At 43.8% G+C, this 14,810-nt stretch overlaps 1 long non-coding RNA gene across 1 annotated transcript; it reads right to left on the bottom strand.

The window, feature by feature from the left end:
• Positions 1-1,112: 1,112 nt before the first annotated feature.
• On the bottom strand, positions 1,113-5,025 carry LOC124700229. Its single transcript, XR_007001682.1, has 3 exons — positions 4,949-5,025; positions 1,876-1,966; positions 1,113-1,236 (listed from the first exon to the last, which is right to left on the bottom strand). It is a non-coding gene; the product is annotated as an uncharacterized LOC124700229 (long non-coding RNA).
• Positions 5,026-14,810: the final 9,785 nt, after the last annotated feature.

The following is a 14,810-nucleotide window of genomic DNA, read 5'->3' as shown; positions in this document are numbered from 1 at the left end:
ATGTATATATCCGCTATAGAGACACTTTCATGGGGCGTTTTAACTTATCTCTAACATCAATAGAAACGTTTTAGTGTGGCAATGTATCCATCTCCAGAAATGTAGAGACATTTAGGCAAGACATTTTATTCGGCCTTTAGAAATACATGTAGAGACATTATTTTTCCTTCTGAATATGTAGAGACACCTTCTTGTGGCATTTTATTCTTTTCTTAAGACATTTATATAGTCCATGTAGATGCATCTTGGTATGTCTCAAGAGACATCATATATGCATTTTTATGTCTGCCATAATATAAAGATGTTGTCTAAAACATATGGAGATTGAATAATAGAATAATACATATGCAAAATATTATTCTGACATAAGAACAAAACATAATTGGATACTCATTCATAGAAACTGTCAATATAGATACACTGAGATTCACAAAATGTAAACAAATTAAATATGAGTGTGTAAGCTAGATGCCTATGAAAGGAAAAACAGAAAAAAAAAATGCACAAATACAACTTCCTTGTTGCACAAGATCAAAAAATCCAAACAACAATATTCTTAAAATTACTACACACCACTAGACCATGAATAAGCACTAGACTTCACTTCCCAGGTATTGTCGCCAGCCACCATATATCGTGATGCTTGGTCATGGTCACAGCATCAGCGAGGAAGAGCGGAAATTCAATTCGGCTCCCGGGTGCGTATGCTCCCTCTACCAATAAAACATATTTCGAAGTGTGGAAAAATTTTGACAAAAAATTCTACATGTACATCTCCATAATATATGTGTATGCGTCAAGTTTTACTAAAATATAATATTTTTTGTGGCCTATGTAAAAAAGAGAAAACTTATCCTGTGAAAAGCATTGTTTTCAGCACTGAATTTTATCTTTTTTACACACGTCACATGATAAGTTCATTTTTTATGAAGCAACTTTGTGAGCGCGTAGCACATGAAGATGTACGTGCGAATTTTTTGTTTCAATTTTTTAAATTGAAAATATGTGTAAGATGCATTTCAAAATATAGGAAGCATATGCTCCCATGTTCCAAAACATCGCTCCCGAGGAAGAGATGCTTGACAGTTATAAAACTGCATACTGTAGAACAATATTTGGAATCCAGGCAGACTGCTATCTGGTGTTATGTAAGCAAAGCCGGACTGGAACTTTCAACATCATCGTGTACGCCAAGCTCTGCACATCTGTCGCAATTAGCCACTAGATCCAAACTTCCTGAAAACAAAATAAACACAAATGCTTACGTTTTACAGAAAAACTGGGATTTAACACAGGGTTACTAATTTCCAACGTCAATGCAATTTTGGGAATTTATGCCTATCTTAAATATTAAGCTTGAACATGATGGCTTGAGAGCATCCCCACTCGTTGGCGCTCCCCACGTCCAAATCCGGCGAAATTTTCGTCCGGATTGGAGGAAGATTTGGCGTGGGGAGGAGTAGTTTCCCAGTCGTGTGCTCCCAAGCGGCGTTTCTCGGGGAAAAAGAGGATGGCTCGGGGAATCCGGACGAAAGAGGAGACACGTGGGCGTGGACGGTTGGTTTAGCTTCATCCGGAGTCCCCGGGAGACCCCCGGGAAACCGAGGATGGCATGGGGAGTCCGGACGAAAATAGACTCAAATCCGGACCAAAACGAGAAACCGGGGCCTGACTGGGCCGTTTTTCGCCGTCCGGATGAAAAAAAATGGCCGTGGGGAGCTCTGTGGGGAGACGAGTGGAGATGCTCTGACCACCAGATGTACTTGCACGGTCTTGAATACTATGTAAGATCTAGGCTTAAATCCTTATGTCTCTCTCCAGTTCTAATTCAGGCATCTTAGTAGCAGCCAAGAGAGTTGGAGCAAGAGCACCCACCTGTAGTCAAAGCTGGAGCCGCTCCTTTGTAGCCACGCGGCCGGTGACTTGTCCTGGAGCCGAGGTCGAAGAGCCCTAGTAGCACCCCAACCTGAAGAATTTTTGGCAAAAGAGACCACCCTGCCCAATTTATTGACAAAAAGGACCACTTGTGAGTGCAATTGAAAAAAAAGACCACCTTCTCAGTGGCGGCAGCGCCCCCAGGCGACACGTGGCACATGCCGCCGTAGGCTGTGGCGGCAGGAGCTTGCCGTCCCCGCGCCGTCCGTCGCCGTCAGCTGTGGCGGGCCATGCCGCCAGAGGCAACGGAGGCAGGGTGACATGGAGGATGCCTTCACTGAGTGTGGCGGCAGGCCCCGCCCCTTGCCAAAAAATCCCATCACGCGATCGCCGCATCGTCATCTTCATCCACGCGGCCGCCAGTCATAGATTAGTTTAGCAAATTGTTCTAGCTCATATCAATTTTTGAAAATTCATATCCTTTGATCCGGAGCTCGCTTTTAGATGAGACTTCTTGCGTTAAGTTTGTAATTAGATTCTGTATAACTTCCTTGTAGAAAGTTTTTCCATCCGAGAAACTTTTTCTGACAACTTTTCGAGCGAAATTATTAAAAAACCGCGAAACGTTTAATCTTGTAACAATTATAGAAAAACCATTACACATACAAAATTAGGAAATACTATACCCCTGGATTCATAAAAATGAATAGAACACAATTATGAAATAAAAATTGACTTTGATAAAGTTTCAAAATATTGAAATTTGATTATGAGAATTTGAGTATTTGAGTATTTTTTACCTAATCCAAATTCTAGAAATCTAAATGAAATGATTCTTTTTGCAAATGGATCATATCGATGTCCTACACCCAATAACATCACTTCCCAAAAATATTTGAAGGACACTGACGCCAAGGCTGTCAGTAAGTTTTCCGCTCTCTTGCTTATAAGCTTTTGAGTTTTCACCGATTTGTTTCCAAGTTTCCACCGTCTTGTTCTTACCGGTTTGTTCTCACACTTATTTTCTTAAACCTTTGCCTAGGGCTCTTTCCGGAGTCGCAGATACGCACCGAGGCCGCTGTCAACAAGCTTCGGGTCGAGCAGGTGGTGGATACCAATCTCCCCTGGACCGCCAAGGACTATCTCACCCCTGGACCGCCAAGGACTATCTCACCGCGCTATTCCGCATGATTACCCATATGCGCGCGGTTGACCGGACCCTTGGCTTGTTGCCGAGCGCCGCCACTGCCGTTTTCAAGTGCCTCCGGCCCGGCGAACCTGTTCCGGAAAGCATTGACCTCGTCGGCCGAGCGCCTCCCGCATGAAACAAGCCGGCGGCTAAGCGAGTGGCGCCACTCTTCCGCCCGTGCCGTAGGCTGACATTGCACTTCGCTTCGTGTGCTCTTGGTACGAGGGCCTGGATATGGACGACGCCGCTCCCACCAATAAAGATCCAGCGAAGGGTGCCGCTCGCCGCGCCAGGGCTTACGAGATCGCCAGCTACGCCACCACCAGCCACTTCATTCCTCCTCCGGCTAACCTCAACGATGTCTTTACCGATGATGAAGAGGAGGAGGATGAAGAAGCCGGAGAAGGCGACCGCCGAGGCTGAAGCAGAAGCGTGCGAGGAACCTGCTGCCGGTGCCCCAGAGCTAGCTCCTGCTGCCCCAGAAGTACAAGTCCCTGTGAACCCCCAACAAGCCTCGGAAGACTCCGCTCCGCTTTACCAGACCCCTTGATCCTATCTTGCCTCGCAGAAAACAATGTTCGTTAAATTTGCCCCCGGTATGCTGGGGTGGAAGATGAACAGTATAAGTTTCCTCCTATCTACTGATGAACAGCCTAATCTCTATCCACCAGAGCAAGGTAAAAGTGTAAAATATGACATGTTCAATTAACTCAATTGTTATTTGAATAATATGGACTAGGATAATATGATTTGGATAAATATGATCATGAACAAGATGAATGTGTCTAAATGATTTTGATAGATGGGCTTGGCTATAGGCTTCACTTTTGTGAAAATGAATCTTGTTTAGAATAATGAAGGAAATGCATCTATAATGAAAATACACAAATCCTCATGTTTGAATTTGAATAATTTCCAAAAAGGTGGGTCGAAGTAGCTTGGGAATTAGTGTTACTGGTTTGGTAAAATTATTTTTAACCAAGGGCAAAAGGAATCATTTTAAAATGATTTAGAGATTTTATTTTATGCTCGAAAATACTCAAATTCTCATCTTTGAATTTGAATATCTGCAAATGGTTTCAAATATTTTTGGGCAGTGATGTTATTGGATGTAGGACATCGATATGATCCATTTGCAAAAAGAATCATTTCATTTAGATTTTTAGAATTTGGATTAGGTCAAAAATACTCAAATACTCAAATTCTCATATTCAAATTTCAATTTTTTGAAACTTTATCAAAGTGAATTTTTATTTCATAATTGTGTTCTACTCATTTTTATGAATTCAGGGGTATAGTGTTTCCTAATTTTGTACGTGTAATTGTTTTTCTATAATTGTTACAAGATTAAACGTTTCGCGATCTTTTAATAATTTCGCTCGAACAGTTGTCTGAAAAAGTTTCTCGGATGGAAAAACTTTCTACAAGAAAGTTATACAGAATCTAATTACAAACTTAACGCAAGAAGTCTCATCTAAAAGCGAGCTCCGGATCTAAGGATATGAATTTTCAAAATTTGACATGAGCTAGAACAATTTGCAAAACTAATCGATTCATAGAAGACTGGCGGCGTGTGGATGAAGATGGATGCGGCGATCGCGGGACGGGATTTTTTGGCATGGCCTGCCGCCACACTCGGTGGAGGCATCCTCCACGTCACCTTGCCGCCGTTGCCCCTGGCGGCATGGCCCGCCACAGCTGACGGCGACGGACGGCGCGGGACGGCAAGCTCCTGCCGCCATAGCCTTCGGTGGCATGTGCCACGTGTCGCCTGGGGGCGCTGCCGCCACTGAGAAAGTGTGCTTTTTTCGTCAATTGCACTCACAAGTGGTCCTTTTTGTCAATAAATTGGGTAGGATGGTCTCTTTTGACAAAATTTCCAACCTGAAATCCAAAAAACAGAGAGCAAATCAGAGAATTTGGAGCTGTAACTGAAGGGGATTTTTTTGCGAAATAGGCTCAGGAGAGAGGAGGGATTCAGGAGCCAGTTGGTAACATTAACCCGTAGTCGTTGGCGGGGTTCAGGATGAGCGAGACCTGGGCAAGAAGAAACAAGGAGTTGAGAGATCAGGGGAGTGTTCGTGTCTGCCTTGTGTACTAGAAGCGCTCCTGTATGTGGGCTATTTGACAAAATGCCCCGCTTTACTTTGGCATTTGACTCAAAGGGCACATTTAGTTTGGCATGGATGAAATGCCCTACTTTACATTGCCCATTTGCTAAAATGCCCCCACTTAGGTGATTTACTGCTAACAGAGACAATCTTGTCTTAATCTAATCTCTAATCTGCAATTCATCAAAGCTGTCGATGTTTACCTGTGTGTCGCTCATGTCGCTCCCGTATGAACAGAGGCAGGCAACGCCGGCGACGGCCACGACCAAGCCCCAGCGCTGTCTCTATCATCGCCCGCTGTCTGCACGCGCGCTCCACTGGCCGGTGGCGAGACAGCTACCGGCGGCTGCCCGGCTAGCGGGAAGAGATGGAAAAGAAGCACCTGCTGGCGCTAGCGCTAGCGCAGAAGCACTGCACCGGCTGCGAGCCCGCGTGGGCGCAGCCGTGGGGGTGGGCCAAGACGGCCTTCTTCCTAGTCGCCATGCTCGTCTCAATGCTGCTCGTCTGCGCCCCACCCCTGCTTGTTGTGCTCCTCGACCTCGCCCTCCCGCCCACGCTGCTCTCGATGCACCTCTCCGCCAGCGCGGTGACCCCGAACGCGTCCTTTGTTCCAGGCCCGGGCGTTCGAAATCCGGTAGACATCGAACAGGGTCGTGACCCGGCCGCGAATCACATTGTTGGGAGTCTCTGTATCTCTGATCTGCTTCGGTACTTCAGGATTGGATCTCAATATCTTTTATCCAGAATACTATACTGTATTCACACATGTTCAGGTCAATTAACACCGCATGAAGTTAACTGCTGCTCACAAGTTCCATTCTTCAAATTGAGATCAGTAACGGATCAACTATCTAGGGTGCAGATTTGATTTTCCGTGAGTTATCCAAGTAATTTTAATGCATGCATTTCTACTCTTTAAGTTTCTTTCGAAAACTCTTATTGCATTTATATTCAACTCTTACCTAACTTCCCATCGTGTTGTTTGCCTGAAATTGGTTCGCAGGGCCTACACACGACTATCTGGCCATGTTCTCACTGTTGTTCAATACGTATTCTCGCGATATGCATGGAACGATGCACTACCCAAAATCAAAATCAATGTGAGAAATACAATGCTTGAATGGTGGCACACATCTCCTTATACTTTCCAGTCCAAGTGTCGAAGGAAGGTTTGCTGAAAATAAACGACCGCACTCATTTTTTTCTTTTGAGGCAAATCAGTGGGTTTCCCACTGTGTATATTTATAAAATTTTCAAAAGTTTATATGTACAAAAAGGGAAGCATATTGCTAGAGATAAGCAATAGCTGGCTAACTAGAAGGCCCTAAGCCCAAAGGAAGAAGAAAAAAAAAACTTATTTGGGATTATCGAAATCTCTCAACCCAAGACTTGAGGCCGCATAAGACTTTCTAGGAGCCTTATGTAGAAGAAGCAGAACTTCATCCTTGAACTTTCTTCGACATCTGTATAGACTTGGTGGAGTACTTTTGAAGATAAAGTCATTTTGAGTAGTCCAGATGACCCAAGTTATCAACATGATGGTCATCACAAAAAAAAAAGTTATCAACATGATCAATTCCATAAAATATGGGACATTGAGGAAAAGCTTCACGCTGGCAATAAAACTTTGAATATTTGTCTGCTGAGGAGGAGTCCAATGTATCTCCAACACATCTGGGTAAAAGGGCATTGGAAGAACAGATGATTTCTGGTTTCTAACTAATCTTGTCCACACATTATACATGAGCAATTATCTATGAAAATATTCTTCCTTTGCAACATAGCTCTAGTGTTTAGACGATTATGAATCAGCACCCAGAAGAAAACCTTATGCTTCTGCTGACAACAACCTTTCCACATCCACTTTAAGGCTTGTATAGTACCACCCAAATCCATGAGGGACTTATAAACTGTGGATGTTTTAGTGGCTACAGAATTCCCAAAAACTGTCCAAGTATCAAAATCATCAACTAGCTCAAGATTCAAGAGCATAGCAGAAAAAGTTGGAATTGCAGCAAAGCCTCTTCAGATAAATGAAGGTGAAAAAGATCAGCCATATCATGAGCAAGCGGGCTCGTATAATAGAAATATCTTCATCTTTACAGAAGGAAAAGAGGTGTGGCCATGTTTCTTTCAAGCTGTGAATAGCCCATTTATCCTTCCAAAGAAGAATGGAGTTTCCTTGGATGAAATCACATTCAGCCAAATTTTTAAATGTTGGAAGCATTTTCAAGCAATCTCTCCACCAAAAAGAGACTTCTCTAGTTACGGCTGGAGGGAGGCAGCTTGGAATAATATAATTCCCAAGATATTTTTACCCAAGGCAGGTCAGCTCTGCTCTGTAGAATTTATGTAGATGCTTGATACGTTCCAAACGTATCTATAATTTTTGATGCTCCATGCTTGTTTTGTTACAATTTTATATGTTTATGTGCACTTTTCCACACTTTTTAGTATTTTCTGGGACTAACCTATTAACGCAATGCCGCAGTGCCAGTTCCTGTTTTTTGCTGTTTTGTGTTTCGGAAAAGTTGTACATGAAAGTTTCTCGGAATTGGACGAAACAAAAGCCCAGAGTCTTATTTTTCTGGGACGAAGACGAAGCCAGAAGGACACGCACAGGAGAGCTGCCACGTTGCAGTACATAGGGCAAGCGCGACCCCACCCTTGGCCGCGCCTGATCCGTCACTAGTACGAAAAGACTTATAGATGAGATCTTATTTATGTGGCGCACCAACTCCCTATGCGCCACAGAAACAATATATGTGGCGCACGATTCACAGTGCGCCACAAAAATAGCTTAGTTTTGTGGTGCACTGCTAGTACATGCGCCACAGAAATAAGGTGGGGCCCACATCCTGCCACCACCAATAATTGGTGTCGTTATTTCTGTGGCGCAGGGCTAGCAGTGCGCCAGAGTAATTAGTTATTCTGTGGCGCACCCCTTCGGGTGCTCCACAGAAATATGTGATTATGTGGCGCACTTGTGCTGGTGCGCCACATAAATTGTGCGATTATATATCTGCTGCACCCCTCCCTCGCCCGTACTCATGCACTCTCTTCCTCTCCCTACCGTCGCGCACCGCCGCCTTCCATGGTGAGCGCTGCCATTGCCGTCGCCGCCGCCTTCCTCCGCGAGGGCCGCATGCTGCCACGCTCCACCCATCCCCGCCACCAGAAGCACAAGCCGCTCCGTCGTGGAGGAGGAGGGGCCGCCGCATCAAGGAGGAGGGGCCGGCGCCGCGTCAAGGAGGAGGAGGAGCCGCCCGTCCTCCACCCCTGCCGTCGTCGTAAACCTCCTCCTCCACCCCTATCGTCGGTGAGGTCTCTCCCCTCCCCTCCCTCTTCTTCTCCCGCGCGAGCACAAAGTGCTCGACGAAATGCTTCTATGCCATCTAAGAGAAATAGTCATGCAAATATAAGAACAGATACTACCTGATCTAGTTGGTTTATACCTGTGGCTTGCTTGCTCCTCACTGCTTTATCAATTCCCTACTGATCCTAAGTACCCATGAATATCTGGTGGTGTTCTTGTGCTGTTTAGTTACTGTCAACACATGTGTTTGCATGTGTGTGTGAGCTGCTTGTAGTGTCACTTGACTGTTCAAGTTTCAATGTTTGTTACTTTTCCTCTAGTGCAAGACATGATTGAGCTGATGTTTATCCACTGTTGGCCTTTATTCTTGGTAGCTCAAAGTGTCATGCACATGTGGCTTTACCTTATGGGTGTACTATTATTCAGTGGTTGACAGTAACTAAATAAGCTTATGCTTAATTAGTCAGATGTTGAATTAGTAAGATCAAGTACTGGCTTGAGTTCCTATTGGTAATCAATACCAACAGATAGCTACTTTATTTTAAGTAGAATTTCTTTTAAGGACTCTAGCTAGATTAGAGGGGAAAAAGATTTCTTCTTTGTTGCCTATGATAATGGATCATTAAATGTTTCCCTTTGTCCCTGGTTGCCTCCTTAATTGATGCCTTATGATCCAAATGATCCAAGTCCCTTGCATGATCTCATTTGTCCCTAATGTTGCTTAAGATGAATAAATTCCCTCTAATCACCATTTGGAGATCAAGACTAGTTCTGGATTTCCATTAGCTAGACTCCAATATTAAAAATGTCTCCCAAATATGGGGACAGACATTATAACATTACCCCAATGTTATTTCTCTCAAATGGGCAGTTTCTGATGGTATGCTTGCTCCTCACTGCTTTATCAATTCCCTACTGATCCTAAGTACCCATGAATATCTGGTGGTGTTCTTGTGTTGTTCGATTCATCGTCAACACATGTGTTTGCATGTGTGTGTGTGTGCTGCTTGTAGTGTCACTTGACTGTTCAAGTTTCAATGTTGGTTACTTTTCCTCTAGTGCAAGACATGGTTGAGCTGATGTTTATCCATTGTTGGCATTTATTCTTGGTAGCTCAAAGTGTCATGCACATGTGGCTTTACCTTATGGGTGTACTATTATTCCGGGCCTCTCCTATTTAACTATATGGTTAAATTATATGTTTGTCTGTTGTTAATCTCTCTCAGTGGCTGACAGTAACTAAATAAGCTTATGCTTAATTAGTCAGATGTTGAATTAGTAAGATCAAGTAGTGGATTGAGTTCCTGTTGGTAATCAATACCAACAGAGAGCTACTTTATTGTAAGTAGAATTTCTTTTAAGGACTCTAGCTAGATTAGAGGGGAAAAAATTACTGCTTTGTTGCCTATGATAATGGATCATCAAATGTTTCCCTTTGCCCCTGGTTGCCTCCTTAATTGATGCTTTATGATCCAAATGATCCAAGTCCCTTGCATGATCCCATTTGTCCCTAATGTTGCTTAAGATGAATAAATTCCCTCTAATCACCATTTGGAGATGACTAGTTCTTGATTTCCATTAGCTAGACTCCAATATTAAAAATGTGTCCCAAATATGGAGACAAACATTTTAACATTACCCCAATGTTATTTCTCTCAAATGGACAATTTTTGTACTTGCTGATGATTAGAATGTTTGGTCGATCACTACTCTCTGGGTGGCGTGAGTGAACCTGGTGTGATGGCGCAAATATCAATTTGTTGTGCATCCTACTTGGCTTCGCTTACGCCATCCCTGAATGTTTATATTTGTTTCGACCAAAAAAGTATGAGGCATATGATATCTAGTTGATACCACTTGGCTCTTTCTTCCATTTTAGTGCCGATGATTAGAATGTTTGGTCACCTATACACTCAGAGGCGGCGTAAGTTAGCCTGGTGTGATGGCACAAATATCAATCTGTTGTGCATCCTACCGGCCTCGCTTACGCCGTCTCGGAATGTGAATATTTGTTTCGACCAATAAAACATGAGGCATATGATATCTAGTTGATACCACTTGGCTCTTTCTTCCATTTTAGTGCCGATGATTAGAATATTTGGTCACCTATACACTCTAGGGTGACGCAAGTGAGCCTGGTGTGATGGCACAAATATCAATCTCTTGTGCATCCTACCGGCCTCGCTTACTCCGTCTCGGAATGTGAATATCTGTTTCGACCAACAAAATATGAGGCATATGATATCTAGTTGATACCACTTGGCTCTTTCTTCCATTTTAGTGCCGATGATTAGAATGTTTGGTCACTCGTACACTCGGGGGTGGAGCAAGTGAGCCTGGTGTGATGGCACAAATATCAATCTCTTGTGCATCATACCTGGCCTCACTTACTCCATCCCTGAATGTTAATATTTGTTTCGACCAACAAAGTATGAGTCATATGCTATCTAGTTGATACCACTTGGCTCTTTCTTCCATTTTAGTGTCGATGATTAGAATGTTTGGTCACCTATACACTACGGGGTGGCGCCAGCAAGCCTGGTGTGATGGCACAAATATCAATATCTTGTGCATCCTACCTGGCCTCACTGACTCCATCCCGAAATGTTAATATTTGTTTCGACCAACAAAATATGAGGCATTCCATTTAGTTCATACTAGCTACTTGTCCCTTATTTTAGTTGGCACTTTTTAATTGCATTGGCCGATGATTAGAATGTTTGGTCACTTGTACACTCTGGGTGGGGCCAGTGAACCTGGTGTGATGGTACAAATATCAATCTCTTGTGCATCCTACTTGGCTTTGCTGACCCCATCCCTGAATGTTAATATTTGTTTCGACCATCAAAGTATCAGGCATTCCATCTAGTTCATACTAGCTACTTATCTCTTATTTGAGTTGGCACTTCTTCATTGCATTGGCCTTTCTTCCATTTTATTGCCGATGATTAAATTTTGTGGTCACTACACACTTGGGGGAGGCGCCAGTGAGCCTGGTGTGATGGCACAATATCAATCTCTTGTGCATCCTACCTGGCCTCACTGACGCCTCGAAGGCGGTAAAGAAGGTGTTGTCCAAGGAGGAGAAAGGCGTCAAGGCCTCGAAGCGTCGCAACCAGCGCAAGAATATGAAGGGGAGGAATGCAGCGGCCACCGCCGCCCAACAAGTGGAGTCCACCCAGCACATCGCGTGGCAGATGCAGCTAAAAGCCAGCGCCGCGCAAGTAGACCTCCATTCCGAGCATAGCGGAGGCCATGCTCCTCGGCAAGCGAGAGGGGATCATCGGTGTCGCGCCCCCGACCTCGTCGGTGAGCTCGGTAAGTTCCCAGCTGCGTCCTGAAATGCCTGCACCCTTGCAAGTCTACATGGCGTCGTGGTTCGCCTCCACCGTCGCGCCGGCACCGTTCCCGACCTAAACCGGATGCCTAGGAGCGGTGACTCGTGCTCGGGCGCGACACAGAAGATGTGTCCGGTCCCGGAGGAGAGCATGCCGGTGCACTGATGACCCACAAGTATAGGGGGTGTATCGTAGTATCTTCGATAAGTAAGAATGTCGATCCCAACGAGGAGCAGAAGGTGTTGACAGGCAGTTTTGATGAAGGATTCACTGTAAATGCTCACGAACAAGTATTCAGGGGGTTTTGATGTAACAGATGAATAAAGTACTAGTAAGTAAAATGCGAGAGAAATAATTGCAGCGAGTGGCCCAATCCTTTTTAGCACAAAGGACAAGCCGGTTTGTTTACTTATAATGACCAAACGTTCTCGAGGACACACGGGATTTTAGTCTAGTGCTTTCGCTACATACGATTGATTAATCTTCATTGTTTTGATAAGTGTTGTGTGGGTGAACCTATGCTAATGTACCGCCCTTCCTAGGACTAATACATACTTGTGATTATACCCCTTGCAAGCGTCCGCAACTACAAGAAAGTAATTAAGATAAATCTAACCACAGCCTTAAACTCTGAGATCCTGCTATCCCTCCTTGCATCGATATACCAACGGGGTTTAGGTTTCTGTCACTCCGGCAACCCCGCAATTGGCAAACGAGTACAAGATGCATTCCCCTAGGCCCATAAATGGTGAAGTGTCGTGTAGTCGACGTTCACACGACACCACTAGAAGAATAACACCACAACTTAAATATCATAACATTGAATATTACTCAACCATAGTTCACTACTAACATTTAGACTTCACCCATGTCCTCAAGAACTAAACGAACTACTCACGAGACATCATATGGAACATGATCGAGAGGTGATATGATGATGAATAACAATCTGAACATAAACCTTGGTTCAATGGTTTCACTCAATAGCATCAACAACAAGTAGAAATCAGTATCGGGAGAGTTTCCCCTATCAAACAATCAAGATCAAACCCAAATTGCTACAGCGGTGACGATGTCCAGCGGTGGAGATGGCGGTGATGATGGTGGAGATGATGATTATGGTGATGGAGATGATGTCCGACTTGATGGCGGTGACGATGGCGTCGATTTCCCCTCCGGGAGGAATTTCCCGGCGGATTCCTGCCCGCCGGAGAGCTCTTTTCTCTCTGCTGTTCTCCGCCCCGCAGAGGCGGCTGTAACCCTTCGTGAGGATTCCTATGTGGCTTCGGTCTTCGGGACGAAGGGTTTCGCGAAGAAAAGGAGTCGAAAGAGGCTGAGGGGGCCCCACACCACATGGCGGCGCGGCTAGGCCATGGGCCGCGCCGCCCTATGGTGTGGGCCCACCTTGGGTCCAGCTGGCTCCCCCTTACGGCTTCCTTCGTCATCTGGAAAAATAGGATTTTTGGTAAAACTTCCTTCCACAGTTGATCTTCCGAAATATTGCATCCTGACGGTGCTTTTTCCAGCAGAATCCTGGCTCCGGTGCTCGATCTCCAAATAATCATGAAACATGCAAAATAGATGAAAATAACATAAGTATTGTGTCCCAATATGAAATATATCAATGAATAACAGCAAATTATGATATAAAATAGTGATGCAAATTGGACGTATCAACTCCCCCCAAGCTTAGACTTCGCTTGTCCCCAAGCGAACCGAACTCGGTAAACGGATCCACATGTTTATGGATTGAAGAGTCGATAAATAAAATACGGACAAGAAGCATCATATTCATTCACACAAGACATTATAGTAAACAACTTCCTCATATAACTCAACTTGAAACAAGTATAAGGTAATCACAAATAAAGGTGCATAAGAAATCATAATTGGTGATGGCAAACTTTGTTCTTGGTCAGAGAACATTTAACAGATTATACTTATCTATTGAGCAGCGCTCTTATAATAAAGCTTATGGTAAACTTGCATACTCAATCATATTAATCATTGATGACTTTCAAAGCTATATTCATTCAGGTAAAACTTGTACTAAACAAGAAAGAGTAAAGACATGATGAAGCAAATCACAATATAATAGTTTGATCACAACAACTCAAATGCTTGCTTGAGATGGAGGGAAATAGGTTTACTCGACTCAACATAAAGTAAAAGACAGTGCCCTTCGCAGAGGGAAGCAGGGATTAAATCATGTGCTAGAGCTTTTCAGTTTCGAAATCATATAAAGAGAATAAAAGTAAAGTTTTGAGAGATGTTTGTTGTTGTCAACGACTGGTAGCGGGTACTCTAACCCCCTTGCCAAACAGACCTCCAAAGAGCGGCTCCCATGAAGGACGTTACCTCTACCAGCAAGGTAGATCATCCCTCTTCTCTTTGTTTACACATGTACTTTAGTTTATTTAAGGATGACACTCCCCCCAACCTTTGCTTACACAAGCCATGGCTAACCGAATCCTCGGGTGCCTTCCAACAATCTCATACCATGGAGTAGTGTCTATTGCAAAATTAAGTTGCTTACTGATGAATCAGGGCAAACCATGTGAAGAGAATTATTAATGAAAGTTGATTAATTGGGGCTGGGAACCCCGCTGCCAGCTCTTATTGCAAAATTATAGGATAAGTGGATGAAGCCACTAGTCCATTAGTGGAGGCTGCCTAACAAGACTGAAAGATAAAACACCACATACTTCCTCATGAGCTATAAAACATTGACACAAATAAGAAGTAATAAGTTTTTGAATTGTTTAAAGGTAGCACATGAAGTATTTACTTGGAATGGCAGAAAATACCATGCAGTAGGTAGATATGGTGGACACAAATGCATAGGTTTGGGTTCAGGTTTGGATGCACGAGAAGTATTCCCCTCAAGTACAGTGTCTTTGGCTAGCAAGGTTAATTAGCAAGCATAAGAGTTGAGGGAAACAAACAAATATACATGTGATAGAAACAATCATGCATCTTAC

The sequence above is a fragment of the Lolium rigidum genome, chromosome 3 (assembly GCF_022539505.1).
Source record: "Lolium rigidum isolate FL_2022 chromosome 3, APGP_CSIRO_Lrig_0.1, whole genome shotgun sequence".
NCBI classification, from domain to species: Eukaryota; Viridiplantae; Streptophyta; class Magnoliopsida; order Poales; family Poaceae; genus Lolium; species Lolium rigidum.
This window is presented reverse-complemented; position numbering and strand designations above follow the sequence as displayed.